The sequence below is a fragment of the Urtica dioica genome, chromosome 1 (genome assembly GCF_054948205.1).
Source record: "Urtica dioica subsp. dioica isolate 48M chromosome 1, U.dioica_male_clone48M_v1_H2, whole genome shotgun sequence".
NCBI lineage: Eukaryota > Viridiplantae > Streptophyta > Magnoliopsida > Rosales > Urticaceae > Urtica > Urtica dioica.
In genome coordinates this window covers 57,387,260-57,401,549 of record NC_142756.1, presented here as the reverse complement: position 1 = coordinate 57,401,549, position 14,290 = coordinate 57,387,260, and the positions used below count along the sequence as shown (strand labels likewise).

The 14,290-nt window shown below is 50.8% G+C and overlaps 1 protein-coding gene across 1 annotated transcript in view; it reads left to right on the top strand.

Moving 5' to 3' along the window:
• LOC149408195 (uncharacterized) overlaps positions 1-14,290 on the top strand; it is a 51,648-nt gene that overhangs the window by 36,256 nt on the left and 1,102 nt on the right. The gene's annotated exons all lie outside the window — the stretch shown is intronic.

Genomic DNA, 14,290 nt, shown 5'->3' with positions numbered 1-14,290 from the left:
AAGCCGTTCACATGGTCCCATTCCTAGTGGTCGACCAAGAGTCGCCCTACAACTTAATCATCGGGCGACCCACGTTGAACCGGCTAAGGGCAATCACTTCCACGTATCACCTACTGGTGAAGTTCCCCACCGAAGGGGGAATTGGCATCATGGCTGGAGACCAATCCCAAGCCAGAATATGCTACGTGCAAGGAGTTGATGGCAAGTCCGCGGGAAAAGCGGTCAACACAATCTTCCAACTGGAAGACGATTACCCATGCAACCTAAGGGATGCAAGGAAGTTCGGAGAACTTGACCCCCGTGATGAAATCGAAAGACTCAAAGTGGAAACCTCCGATGATCTTGTGCCAATCGTCCTGGACGAGTCGAAGCCTGATCAAGTTGTAAAAATCGGCACCCGACTTCCACTCGCCATCAAAACTCAGCTTACCGCCTTCCTTAGGGAGTTCAAGGATGTTTTTGCATGGACTCATGCGGACATGCCCGGAATCGATCCCGAGGTAATAGTGCACCGACTGAACGATGACCCAAAGGTCGCCGAAAAAGTGCAGGCTAGACGAACGTTCAACCCAGAACGATACCTGGCCATAAATGAAGAGGTCGAGAAACTCCTCACCGCAAACTTCATTCGAGAGGCTAAGTACCCCAAGTGGGTCGCCAACGTGGTAATGGTAAAAAAGCCCAACGGGAAGTGGCGAATTTGTATAGACTACAAAGATCTTAACAAAGCCTGCCCTAAGGATTGCTTTCCACTCCCGCGCATCGAACAACTGGTGGACGCCACGGCCGGCCATGAACTCCTAAGCTTCATGGACGCCTATTCAGGCTACAACCAAATTCGAATGCACGAGCCCGATCAAATTAAGACAACCTTTGTCACTGATCGAGGTCTCTACTGTTACAAGGTCATGCCTTTCGGTCTTAAGAACGCGGGAGCAACATACCAACGCTTGGTAAATCGGATCTTCGCCGATCAAATCGGCAAGACAATGGAAGTATACGTGGACGACATGCTCGTTAAAAGCCTGCTGGCAACTAATCACGTACGCGACCTTAGGGAGATGTTCACAATCCTCCGCCGATATAAAATGAAGCTCAACCCCAACAAATGCGTATTTGGGGTTGAATCCGGAAAGTTCCTTGGTTATATCGTCAGCCGACGAGGCATAGAAGCGAACCCGGAAAAAATCAAGGCACTCCTTGAAATGAAGTCGCCAAGACGAGTCAAAGAAGTGCAAAGCCTGACCGGTCGGATTGCCGCTCTGACACGCTTCGTGTCTAAAGCCACCGACAAGTGTCAACCGTTCTTCAAAGCTCTGAAGAAGACGGACGGCTTTGAGTGGACGGACGAATGCGAAAGTGCCTTCCAAGAAATGAAGGCTTACTTTGGGTCCCCACCATTCCTCTCTAAACCGAAAGAGGGCGAGACGCTGTACGTGTATCTCGCCGTCTCTGAAAGAGCTGTAAGCGCCGTCCTTGTCCGCGAAGAGAACAAGGTCCAATGGCCAATCTACTACGTAAGCAAGGCCTTACTCGACGCGGAAACACGCTATACCGAGATTGAGAAACTTTCTCTGGCTCTCGTAACGACAGCTAAGAAGCTACGACCGTACTTCCAAGCTCACCCAATTGCGGTGCGAACTGAGCATCCAATCGGTAAAGCTCTTCAAAAGGGAACGTCGACTCGCATGGCGATCTGGTCCCAAGAATTGAGCGAGTACGGGATTGAGTTCCACCCAAGAACGGCTATAAAGGGGCAGGCCTTAGCCGACTTCGTGGCAGAATTCTCCTACGCTCCCGATATGGGAAGAGCGGAAATTGACTTAAACGATAACGAGCTAACTCGGAAAAGGAAGGTAGACCCAACGGGTCCCGTCTGGGAGTTATACGTAGACGGAGCATCTAATGCTCGGGGGGCTGGCGCCGGAATAATCCTAATTAACCCCGATGGGGAAAAGCTGCGATATGCCCTCCACTACGGCTTCCAAGCCTCCAACAATGAAGCTGAATACGAAGCGCTCATTGTAGGGATAGAGCTAGCACTGAAGCTCGGCTCCCGTAACCTGCGAATATACTGCGACTCGCAGTTGATCGTAAACCAGGTTAGGGGAGATTACATCGCCAAGGAGCCCAACATGGTCGCATACCTGGCTAAGACGAACTCCAAACTCGAGGCCTTCTCTTGGTTCGAGATTCACCAAATCCCGAGAGAACAAAATTCGGAGGCTGATGCGCTTGCTCGCCTCGGATCTGGCATCGACGAAGACGGATTGGGAACTGTGCCCATTGAATCTCTCCCACGACCGTCCGTCTCCCGAGACGAAGTCGGGACCATAGAAGTGGCATCTCAGCCCACTTGGATGGACTCAATTGTCGAGTTTTTGCGAAGAGGGGAACTCCCCGAAGACCGCAAGGAAGCCGATAAACTGAGGGCCTTAGCATCCAAATACACGCTCCGTGAGGGCACGCTCTATAAGCGCGGTTACTCTACACCGCTGCTCCGATGCCTCGATAGCGTTGAGTCGACCAAGGTCCTCCGCGAAATCCATGAGGGCATCTGCGGAAACCACGCCGCTGGAACTTCCCTTGCGCTCAAAGCGCTCAAGCAAGGCTATTTCTGGCCTTCCATGAAGCGAGATGCTTGCGAATGGGCAAGGCGTTGCGATAAATGCCAGCGCTTCGCGGAAATTCCGCGACAGTCCCCGACTCCGTTAAGCAGCATCGTTGTCCCACGTCCCTTTGCTAAGTGGGGCGTGGACATCATTGGCAAGCTCCCTAGAGCGCCAAGGCAATACGAGTACGCCATTATCGCCATCGACTACTTCACTAAGTGGGTAGAGGCCGAGCCGCTTGCCAGAATAACTGAAGCAAACACGACGAACTTCATCTGGAAAAACATCATATGCAGGCACGGTATCCCCGCCTCGATTGTGACCGACAACGGGGCACAATTTGACAACGCGCGAGTAAGAGATATCTGCGATCAACTGAAGATCAGCAAGACCTTCTCCTCGCCGCGACATCCTCAGGCCAACGGCCAAGTCGAGGCAGTCAACAAGACTATCAAGAGCAACCTGAAAAAGAAGCTCGAAGACAAGAAAGGCGCCTGGGCCGATGAATTGCCATTCGTCCTATGGGCGTATAGGACAACCGCGCGAAACGCCACCGGCGAGACGCCATTCTCCCTTGCATATGGGGTCGAGGCCGTGGTTCCAGTTGAAACCGAGATACCCACGTTCCGAGTCGACACGTTCGACGAAACAAACAACAACGAGGCCATGCGCCTTGAGTTGGACCTGATCGACGAAAAGAGGGCGGAAGCATTCAGACGCCTCGCCGCACAGAAACGCAAGGTCGAAAGATACTACAACTCCAAAATCAAAAGGCGAACCTTTGCCGTCGGAAGCCTTGTCCTCAGACGAGTGTTCCAAAACACACAAGTCCAAGGCGCCGGCGTCCTAGGCCCAAACTGGGAAGGCCCTTACAGAGTCCGCAAAGTCATTCACGACGGGACATACTACATCGAGCACACGGACGGGACTCCGATTCGCCACCCGTGGAACGCGGAGCACTTGAGGCAGTACTATCAGTAGCTAGCGTCCCCCGCTTTTTTTATCGCTTTTTATTTCCATTTTCAATAAGGCCTACGAGCCAATGTTTTAGGATTTAAATTTTCTCGCAAGTTTTTTTTCGCAAAAGTAATAAAACTCAAGTTTTCCATTTCAATTTCGTTTTATGCAAGTTTTCTGGTTATCAACATTTAACTTATAACCCAAAAACTTGGGGGGGCTAGCTATGGTAAGGAAACTCTCAAAAGAACACGCTCCACCAAAAAACGTAAGACGCCTACATGGCGCAACCTAAGACGCCTACATGGCGCACGTAAGTCGCGTAAAGGCGCAACCCGTAAGACGCCTACATGGCGCAACCTAAGACGCCTACATGGCGCACGTAAGTCGCGTAAAGGCGCAACCCGTAAGACGCCTACATGGTGCAACCTAAGACGCCTACATGGCGCACGTAAGTCGCGTAAAGGCGCAATCCGTAAGACGCCTACATGGCGCAACCTAAGACGCCTACATGGCGCACGTAAGTCGCGTAAAGGCGCAGCCCGTAAGACGCCTACATGGCGCAACCTAAGACGCCTACATGGCGCACGTAAGTCGCGTAAAGGCGCAACCCGTAAGACGCCTACATGGCGCAACCTAAGACGCCTACATGGCGCACGTAAGTCGCGTAAAGGCGCAACCCGTAAGACGCCTACATGGCGCAACCTAAGACGCCTACATGGCGCACGTAAGTCGCGTAAAGGCGCAATCCGTAAGACGCCTACATGGCGCAACCTAAGACGCCTACATGGCGCACGTAAGTCGCGTAAAGGCGCAGCCCGTAAGACGCCTACATGGCGCAACCTAAGACGCCTATATGGCGCACGTAAGTCGCGTAAAGGCGCAGCCCGTAAGACGCCTACACGGCGCAACCTAAGACGCCTACATGGCGCACGTAAGTCGCGTAAAGGCGCAGCCCGTAAGACGCCTACATGGCGCAACCTAAGGCGCCTACATGGCGCACGTAAGTCGCGTAAAGGCGCAACCCGTAAGACGCCTACATGGCGCAACCTAAGACGCCTACATGGCGCACGTAAGTCGCGTAAAGGCGCAATCCGTAAGACGCCTACATGGCGCAACCTAAGACGCCTACATGGCGCATGTAAGTCGCGTAAAGGCGCAGCCCGTAAGACGCCTACATGGCGCAACCCGTAAGACGCCTACATGGCGCACGTAAGTCGCTTACATGGCGCAACCCAAGATGCCTACATGGCGCGATTTGAGACGCCCACGTGGCGCAATCCGGCGCACGTAACACACCTACATAGCATGGCTGACTCGCAGTTGAAAATACTTAAGAACGCAAACCATCCAAGTGACTGGCGTGTTTGAAAAAGTATCCTGCTGAGATAAAAGGATGAACACAAACAAGTGACCATCCATGCATACCATAGAAGATAAATGTGCGAAAACATTCATAAAAATAAATGAATAACTCCTCATAAAAGAAAGGGGCAACTGCCTCAAAACCTAGAAAGCATGCGCTAAGACAAGTGCGCTAAAGGGAAATATCCTAGTAAGCAAGCGCTAAGACAAGTGCGCTGAACGGAAAAACCTAAAAAGCACGCGCTAAAACATTTGCGCAGGAAAGATAAAGAAAGAAAACGGTCACTCGGCGGGATCGTCGCCCACAGGGTCGGCCCCGTCAAGTGGTGGGAAAAGCGAGTCGAAGAAGTCGAAGGTGACCCCCCGAGAAACATTCTCGGCAGCTGTGGCGTCCCGACACTCCACCGCCGCTGCGTGCCTTGCCTCCTCGACTCCGACATCAAAGTCGTCCTGAAGGTCGGACGCAAGCTGCTCCGCCGCGGCTTTCTCCTCGGTGACCCGAGCCACCTCCTCCGCCAAGGAGTCACGCTTACGCTCCGCACGAACACGGGCAGCCTCACTCGATGTAAGCTGGCCCTGAAGAATGCCAACTTCTTCCGTGCGCGATTCCAACTGACGTCGAAGGTCCCGCGCTTCGCTCCGGAAGACCTCCGTCGATCGAGTCGCCACTTCAAGGGCTTGACGTTCCGTCGTTAGCTCCTCAGCCATCTTCGCCACCGCCGCCTGAGCGCGGTCGCACTTGCCGCGGGTAACTCCCAGTTCCACGCGAGCCTCCTGAAGCTGCTCGCGGAGACTCGCAAACTCCGCCTTTGAGTGAGAACCTCGCTCGGCGTGAGCCAACTGAGACTTCGCTTGAGCAAGCTCCTCCTGAGCGCGACTCATCCGCCTGATGAGGTCGTGAAGGATCTTCTCGCCCCGGGTCGCTCGAGCAAGCACCTGAGAAGGCAAAGAGACAGTTTAGCGAAAGACAGATTCATCGCAAATGAGGCAAGGGAAACTCACTCTCTGTGCATCGGAAACGCCGTGACGAAAGAACTCTACATCACTGCTGGCCACAACGCTCTTCCACATCTTCATCGAAGATTGAGCAAGGCCCAGGGAGCATTCCCCCCTAACCTCCGCGGCCTCCACGTCGACCATCGAATTCACGCGCTTAGAGTCCGAAGACGTGTCTGGCAAAGCCGAGGAGGAAGGTCGCTTCAAGGAAGCGCGAGGACCGCTCTCCGCCCGATGATCGGTATCGAGTTTCTCCCGACCATCCCGCGCAGCAATCCGACGGCGAACCGCCGCCAACGACTTCGGGTCCCGGGAAGCCTTCGCTAGACGAGCCCGAGCCCTCGCCCTAGCCGAAGAGACTGCAAAAGCGACAAAGTCAAAACCTTGAGCTAAAAACAAAAGCAAAAATACGAAACGTCAACATACCTTGAGGATCGCCGCTCGAGAGAGATGATGCGGCACTTGGGGTACCCTCGGTCCGCTGAGGAAACGGCGGGAACCACCCAGTGGAAGCCATCAGCTCAGGAGAACGAAATCGTTCAACGGCTTTCCGAGCCTCCGACATTCCCCGGATCTCCTTCACAAAGTCGAGATCATCGGCCCCCTCGTTAGCAGGAAACTCGGACAAGGGGCCGAACCGGAGCGGGGCGTCACCAAAAGCCTCCGCCGAGACCCACACCCACGGTCGTCGATTGTACTTCTCTGAATCGATGATCAGCTTAGTATTCCGTCGATCGCGGGCCACAAAGAAGCTGGGTTGCCCGGGCGCAGGGAAGACCGCGATGAGATTGCGAAAATCACTCACGGTCATCACCCGCCCGGTTTGGCAATGCCACTCCATATGGCACATCGCCACTATGCGGTAGAATGCCGGGCTCATCTGACATGCGTGCACCCCCAGACGGGCGAGAAGCTGCTGAACGATGGGTTGAAACGGCAGCCGCAACCCGCAGTTAAGACTCGCAACTGAAACTGCGGCAAAACCACGACGAGGCCGGAAAGGACGGTCGTCCTTTAAAGGACGGAGAAGCGCCACGGATGACGGAATGGCAAAAGCCTCCCGGAGACCGACGAATGTTCGGTAGGTAAGCGTGCTCGAAGCATCGACCCCCGAACAATCGAAGTCCTCGGGAGCAGCAAGGCCCTCCTCGGGATACCACTCCGTCCTAGCAAGCGACCTCGCCGATACCAACGCCTCCGCGTCAGGGGTCTCGGGCTGAGAATCCCCTGGCTCCACGGAAGGGTCCCCGCCCTCCGACACGACCGCGGCAGCTGCCGACGGTACCTCGGGACACTCCGACGCGAGGCCTTCGGCCCCCGGACATGTCTCTGACTCACCTCCGGGATCTTCAGACTCGGGACCAAAGTCGTCCACGCAGTCTATCTCGTCGAGAACCGACTCTAGCGGAGTCACCGCATCCGCGTCCGTAACATCTCCCGGCGCGCCTTGAAAGCCCAAGTCGGACTGCGGCGCGTCGAGGCGAACTTTGTCACGGACCCCCCCGCCAACTAAGTTGATCACGAGGCGAGGGGCAGGCTCCCCGGACGCGGGACGATCAAACTCCCCGCCTGTACCGTGCCCAGTTGGCGCACACTCTTCGAGAGGCTGAGCAGCGGGCACGGTCGCACCCAGCTCGCCTTCCTCCAACCACTGCTCTACTCCGCTTGGATTTTCTTCCACGTGCAGAGGAACTTCCCTTAATCCCGCGAAGAGATCATCCTCTGCGTGTTCAGAACCCTGAAACAAGAGAGAGAAATCAATCTCGGGACTCTCAGCTGAGAAAAGGGGAGGGACACCCATAATGCAAACGTAAAAGAAGAAAACAAGCGTAAGAAAAGAGAAAAAATAAAGTGAGGAGTAAAGGGAAGGGGGGAGGTCTATTTATAGACTTCCAGGGGGGTAGGAGTCGAAATCCTACTCCCACAAGGAGCAAAATCGGAGTAGAAACTCCAAAAAGTCGGAGTTCTCCCGCGCGAAGCGACCCAGCCCCGCGCACGGGGGGCGCCGCGCGCCAAGCCCGCGCGCCGCGCGGGTCGTGCAGCGCAGACCGCGCGCCGCGCCGTCCAGGGCGCGCGCCGCGCGGCCACCCATCAAAAAAAAAAAAAAAAAAAAAAAAAAAAAAAGAAAGAAAAAAGAGAAGAGGAAAAAACTTTCCTCGGGGCCACAAGGTACGGGAAACATTTTCCTCAAACACCCAACTAGAAGAACAAAAAGTTCATCGCTGGGACGCCTCCCGAACGACGAACTTGGGGGGCTAATGTTGTCGGTCGTTTTCGGAAAACCCGAGACGCCAAGAAGGCACGTCGCTCAAAGGGCCGATGGTCAGGCCGGAGGTCCTGAAGAGCGGCAAATCTTCAAGCCCTCGCCCAAACTCCTGACTCCTCGAGTCGAGCTTCGCTCCTCGAGTCGAGCCTTGAGTCAATCTACTCGAGTCGAGCTTCGCTCCTCGAGTCGAGCCTCGAATGGTTCCTCGAGTCGAGCCTTTAATCGTTCCTCGAGTCGAGCCTCGAATCATTTTCGAGTCGAGCTTCGAGTCATCCTCGAGTCACTCCTCGAATCAAGTCACTAGTCGCTCTCGCCGGGCCGAGCCTTGCTCCTCGAATCGAGTCACTCTCATCGAGTAGAAAACTTCATATTTCACGTGAGAAGAATGACATTCGAAGGCCCGAAAGAACCCGGCCAAGACGAGCCGTCCATCACGCACGCAACGCGCTGCGCCAGCCAGCCGAGCAGCAAGCAGCGCGCCGCGCCGGCCAAGCAGCGCGCCGCGCCAGTCAAGGCACCCTGCGCCGCGCGTCCTGCGCCGCGCGTCCCGCGCCGCGCCCGGTGACCCGCGCGCCGCGCCCCCTGCGCCGCGCGCCGCGCGTTGTGCGCCGCCCTTTGTGCGCCGCGCGCGCCGTGCGCCTCCACTTGATGCCACACGCATTCCTAGTCCCACATGGACGAAAAAGGGACCTTCTAAGGCTCCCAAACACCTATAAATACCCTCTCTCATTGAGGGGAAAGCCATCCCAAGATATCCAAGAATATCTAATAATTCTCTTCATCTCTTATCGACACGCTCGATTTCTCTGCTTCTCTGGATGCCATATTTGGCCTGAAGCAGGTTCTCTTCTCTCTCCCTCGTTCTCAAAGGTCCCGAAGCACTCACGGGAACTTCCCGGACGTCGCTCCCTTTGACCGAACGTTCTCCGGTGCTCAGGCACGCCCCTAGGGTTCTCAACTAGAGCTACCCTTGCGCGTCTAACACGCTAGACGCGTACGCGATCTCCGAAGTTCCGAGACGCTGCCGAGGACTCCTCGCGCCCCATTTCCTTCGTCGAGCACGCCTCTCCGCCAAGGCTCCGCGCCTCATACTACGTCACACACGCTTGAACTACGTTCTGACCTGATCCCACGCACGGGTACGTAGGCAGCCGACAACCAAGGCACGGTCACTCATCCTCCTCACCCCCTACCTCTCCCGAGAGGCGGGTTGATCGGAGAAAACCCTAGCTCGAGACTATCGAGTTCACACTCCTGGCCCGGGTGCGATCACTTGGTCCGGCCTTGGATCGAACCGCCCGAGGTTTTAAATAGTTGTTCATTTTCGTGCGACAACACATTGTAGAATCATTCTACAACTGTTTTTAAGTGTTGTAGAATCCTAGTTTTGTAGTAGTGATTGGAAATAATTAAAGGTTGAACTTTGAGTGCGAAAAAAGAATCGAGTGTAACTGAACGTTTTAGGAAGTTGTTAAGGCTTTTATTTGTGTTCTATTAACATGGTAATAACATGGTATAAAAGAAATAACAATAGACATAAAACGATTCAAGTAAATAAAAGAAACTAGTAAGACAAGAAAACTAGTCACAAAATTTACTCGAAATTTTCTCAAACTTAAAAACACGTTTTTCAATATAAAAAATTAAAAACTTTTAGAATTGATTCTAATGTGTTTTAATAACATCCCAAACTCATAGAAAAACAACATGATTTTTAATTTAAAGGCAAGAGCAATAAATAAAAAAAAATCTAAGAAAACAATTTTAGCTTGTCACAAAATTAGTAAACTTTCGAAAATGACTTTCAAGCTCATAAAAGCTTCGCATGACCATACCTCAAGTGCGTTGGAATGGAGGAGTCTAAGCAAATCCTAGAAGACGTACACGAAGGGGAATGCGGAAATCATGCAGGCGGACGGGCACTCGCCATCAAAATAAAGAGGCAAGGCTACTTTTGGCCGACCATGTTAGCAGATTGCGAGGTGCATTCACGCCGCTGCAACCAGTGTCAACGCCACGCATCTAACATAAAAAGACCTCAGAAGAGTTGTCCTCCATCTCGGCACCATACCCATCCATGAAATGGTCTATGGACATCATGGGACCAATGTCGGCCGCCCCTGGCGGACTAATATTTTTATTAATCTTAACAGATTATTTTTCGAAATGGGTCGAAGCTGGGGCCTTCGTCTTGATAAAAGATGTTGACGTCACAGCATTCATCTGGAAAAATATAATATGTCGGCATGGAACTCCCCATGAGATCATAACGGACAACGGATCACAGTTCATATCTAAAAAATTCAGGAACTTTTGCTTCCACAATAACATTGAGATGAGGATGTCAACACCACGATACCCTCAAGGAAATGGACACGCGGAGGGAGCAAATAAGACCATAGTAGATTCCATAAGAAAAATGCTCGACGCTAAGAAATGACGGTGGGCAAAAGAGCTACCTGGTGTGCTCTGGGCCTACCGAACTAGTCTACAAAGGCCGACAGGGGAAACTCCATTTTCCTTGGTCCATGGAGTCGAATCAATCATCCCAGTCGAACACCAAGTACAAACCCTTAGGGTGATGCATGCGCCTGAGGATGAGCCAAAAAATGATAAATCGTTGTGCGATGCCTTGGATCTCGTAGAGGAAAAGCAGGACTCAGCCCTGGTACGGCTATCCCACTATAGGCAATCCATTGCCAGACTCTACAATAAAAGCGTTAACGCAAGAAGATTTGATGAAGGAGATTTGGTCCTCCAAAAAGTCTTCCAAAACACCGCTGAGGCTAATGCCGGGAAACTAGGCGCTAATTGGGAAGGCCCTTACAGGGTCACCAAGGTTGTGCGTCCCGGAGTCTATGAACTCGAACCTAAAGAAATACTATTGCTGAAAGCAATAAGAATCGAACTACGACCGACTTAATCCCTGTACAAGGGTACGTAGGCAACTTTTTTTTACAAAAAAAAAAAAGCACAGTCCCCACACAACGAAAACATGCACTTCGCCTCAGATTCCGGACCCCGGACCGAGCTCACAGTGTACCCCATCTTGACTTAGGCGAGGTCCAAAACCTCCCCTCGTCATTCCACGTAATGCCCGAACAAGAGGTCGTCCCCTCGATAAGGCCGATCTCGCCCAAGTCGTTCTAAGTGAAACATCTATAGATCTCGGCCATCTAAGAGACTTGACTACGAAAGGGTAAAGTTCGGATGATTACTCGAGCCTAAGTGAAACATTTTAGACGTCTGTCGACCTAAAAGACTTAGCAAATATCACAATGTCTCGGCCTAAAGGAAACGTTTTAGATTTTGACGATCTAAAAGACTTAGCGAATTTTAAAGATAAACATGATCAAGTGACTTCGGCCTAAATTTATAAGGGAAACATTTTAGACACAGACAATCTAAAAGACTTAACCAAATTTAAAAGGATCCTAAGTCATTTTGGACCGCGATCGAATGTCATTTCGGAGTATCCTAAAGTATAGTTAGGTGACCTGAATGACTTAGCAATTTTTACGAACATTCATGCATTCACGAGTTTTGGACGAGGTAATATACTTGACAAAAATATCGAAGAATAAAAGCACGGAATTAAGTTCAAAGATAAATAAAATAAAGCATAATAATAATAGGGGTACCGAAGCCCCCTATAATTGTTCAAAAACAAACGGGCCCGATAATAAGCAGAAAAAATAGCAAAAAATTATAACTTCTTGAGGATGGCAAGCTCGGACTTAGGTCTGGCCGGGGGCATCTTGCTCAGTATGCTCCGAGTTTGGGGCTTCTCGTCCAGTGCGCTCCGGGGTCGGGGTGAAGGGCTGATCCTCTTGGGCCTCTGGGATGGTGGCAATGACCTCTTCGGTCGAATCCAACATCGAGCTGTGCTCGTCAAAGATAGGGGGTTCGGGGCGGACCTCAGGGTCGGTCGGAGCATAAACGGGCGAGCTGTCGTTATACGGAGTAAAAGGAATATCCTCGACCTTCGGAATAACGACGGTGGTGTACTTCTTCTCGTAGTCGGCGATATCCGCTGCGGTATCCGCCAGCTCGCTCGATCAGTCGGGGGCTGAGTTGTTGATGACTTCGGTGATCAGCTCCTTGTTACCCCGACACTGCTCCAACTTCTTCAAGATCACGATTGCCTCTTCGGTTTTTTCCCACTGAGCGCAATAGTTTAGTATCTGCTCCTGGTACTTCATTAACATCACCTTCATCGCCGCCAGGACCGCCCTTTCCTTCTCGGCCTTGGCCGTTCTCTTTAGTTTGGCGATCTCCTCCCTGGCACTAGCGAGATCCATGTCCCTGTTTTTAACCTGAGCCTTGGCCCCAGCGAGCTCCATCGAGAGCGCGGTTGAATGGACGCCCCATTTGTCGATGGCCTTTTTGCCCTTCTCGACTTGGGCCTCGAGCTCCTTGATCCTCGCCTCCGAGGCGGCCTGCACCGTCTTCGACCTCGCCAAAAGAGCATCCTTAGCCAGAACGTCCTCTTGGAGCTCAGTCACCTTCTCCCCCATCCCTTTTAGTTCGGCGTAGAGGGAGTCCGTCTTTTTCCTCGCCTCTTTGGAGTTGGCCGCTGCGGCTCAAGCTCTCTTGATATGTTCCTCATAACGGAACACCGCGGTTAAGCTGGTGAGAGAGCTTAGAATTTATTTCTGAATTATTGTTATCGTATTATTGCTTTCAGTGTCTGCTAGACTTCGTCACTCCGCCCTCTTGTAATTCAATTTCGCGATCAATAAAGTATATTCTCAACTTCTTCTTATTATAGCTTTTCATTTCTATATTGTTTCTTATACGACGTCTTCTGAGACCTTTATCAAATAAAAATCAAATATAAACATATTATTATTTGTGATTGTTGAATGATCTAGAAATCGACATCAACACTAACCTTTACGTAGCTTGATCGTTGAGAAGCTTGTGGAGGTTGAATCACTCGTCTCCCCACGCAGCTCGCCTTTCTTCGTTCTTCGGGAATTCAAGTAACCATGAAAGTTTCTATCACATGAATCACTCGAGGTAAGAAGGATTTAGTTTGTGGGCACTTTTAAACATGACGACTCAAGAACAAGTCTTAGAGTCGAAGAGCTAAAACAAAATGCTAGGTCAAATGTGGACCTAGGTGCCAAAACAAAAACAAAAGGAGTTAGAGAGAGAGAGAGAGAGAGAAAAGGGGGGGGGGGGGGGGCAATTCTAGAGAGAGAAACTCTCAATCTCTAAAAGTTTTGGGATGAGAAACAATGCAAATGAGGTGGGGTATTTATAGGAGGAGGATTACCTTCAAAAGGTAGTTTACTCTTTTCTATAGAATATCACATATTCATGAGCAAATATTTGCTCTCCCTTCCACTCATTTCACACGTCCAACTCCTTCTAGAAGGACTTGGATTTTTTTTCCTCTTTTGATTTTGTCAAGTATCTTCGTACATCAATGCACAAAATTAATCTCTCTTTCCTTGGGTTGGACGTGCAAGACCTTCTAGAAGGACCTTCTAGATGTTTCTTCATTTGTTCATGACAACATAAGAAAAGCCCATTAAGAATTTTCAAGTAAAATTCCATGAAATGAAATTAATCCTCAATGCCCAAATAACTTATTGTGGCCGAATGACACATTTCATTTGTCATCATATGACAATGTAAAAAAAAGCTTATTTATTTACATTCACCCCGTCCTATGTCCAAAAGGACAAAAATACCATTTAGACAATTTTCGTAAAACTTGTCTAGTTCTTGTTTTGACTTAGCTTCTAGTTTAACTAATCCTACTCGAAATGACTTGTGACAATGACCTCATGGATCCAAATGAAAAAATCTTGAACTAACATACTTGGACTCAAAAGTTCACAAACCTTTTCCAAGTTCAGCTTAATGTCAACTGACTCCACTAAAGAGTTGACACTGAGAATCTCTCGGTTCAAATGAATTTATTTTCTACTCAAGAATTCAACTTAATTGTGTTGAGTGGATCCACTGAATATTATCTATGTTTACCCTTCATGAATATCATCAGCTAGATGAGATTTACAAAATTATCATTTTACCCTTCTAGTTGTTATTTGCTTAACTCCTTTGTCGCTTGTGAATAAGT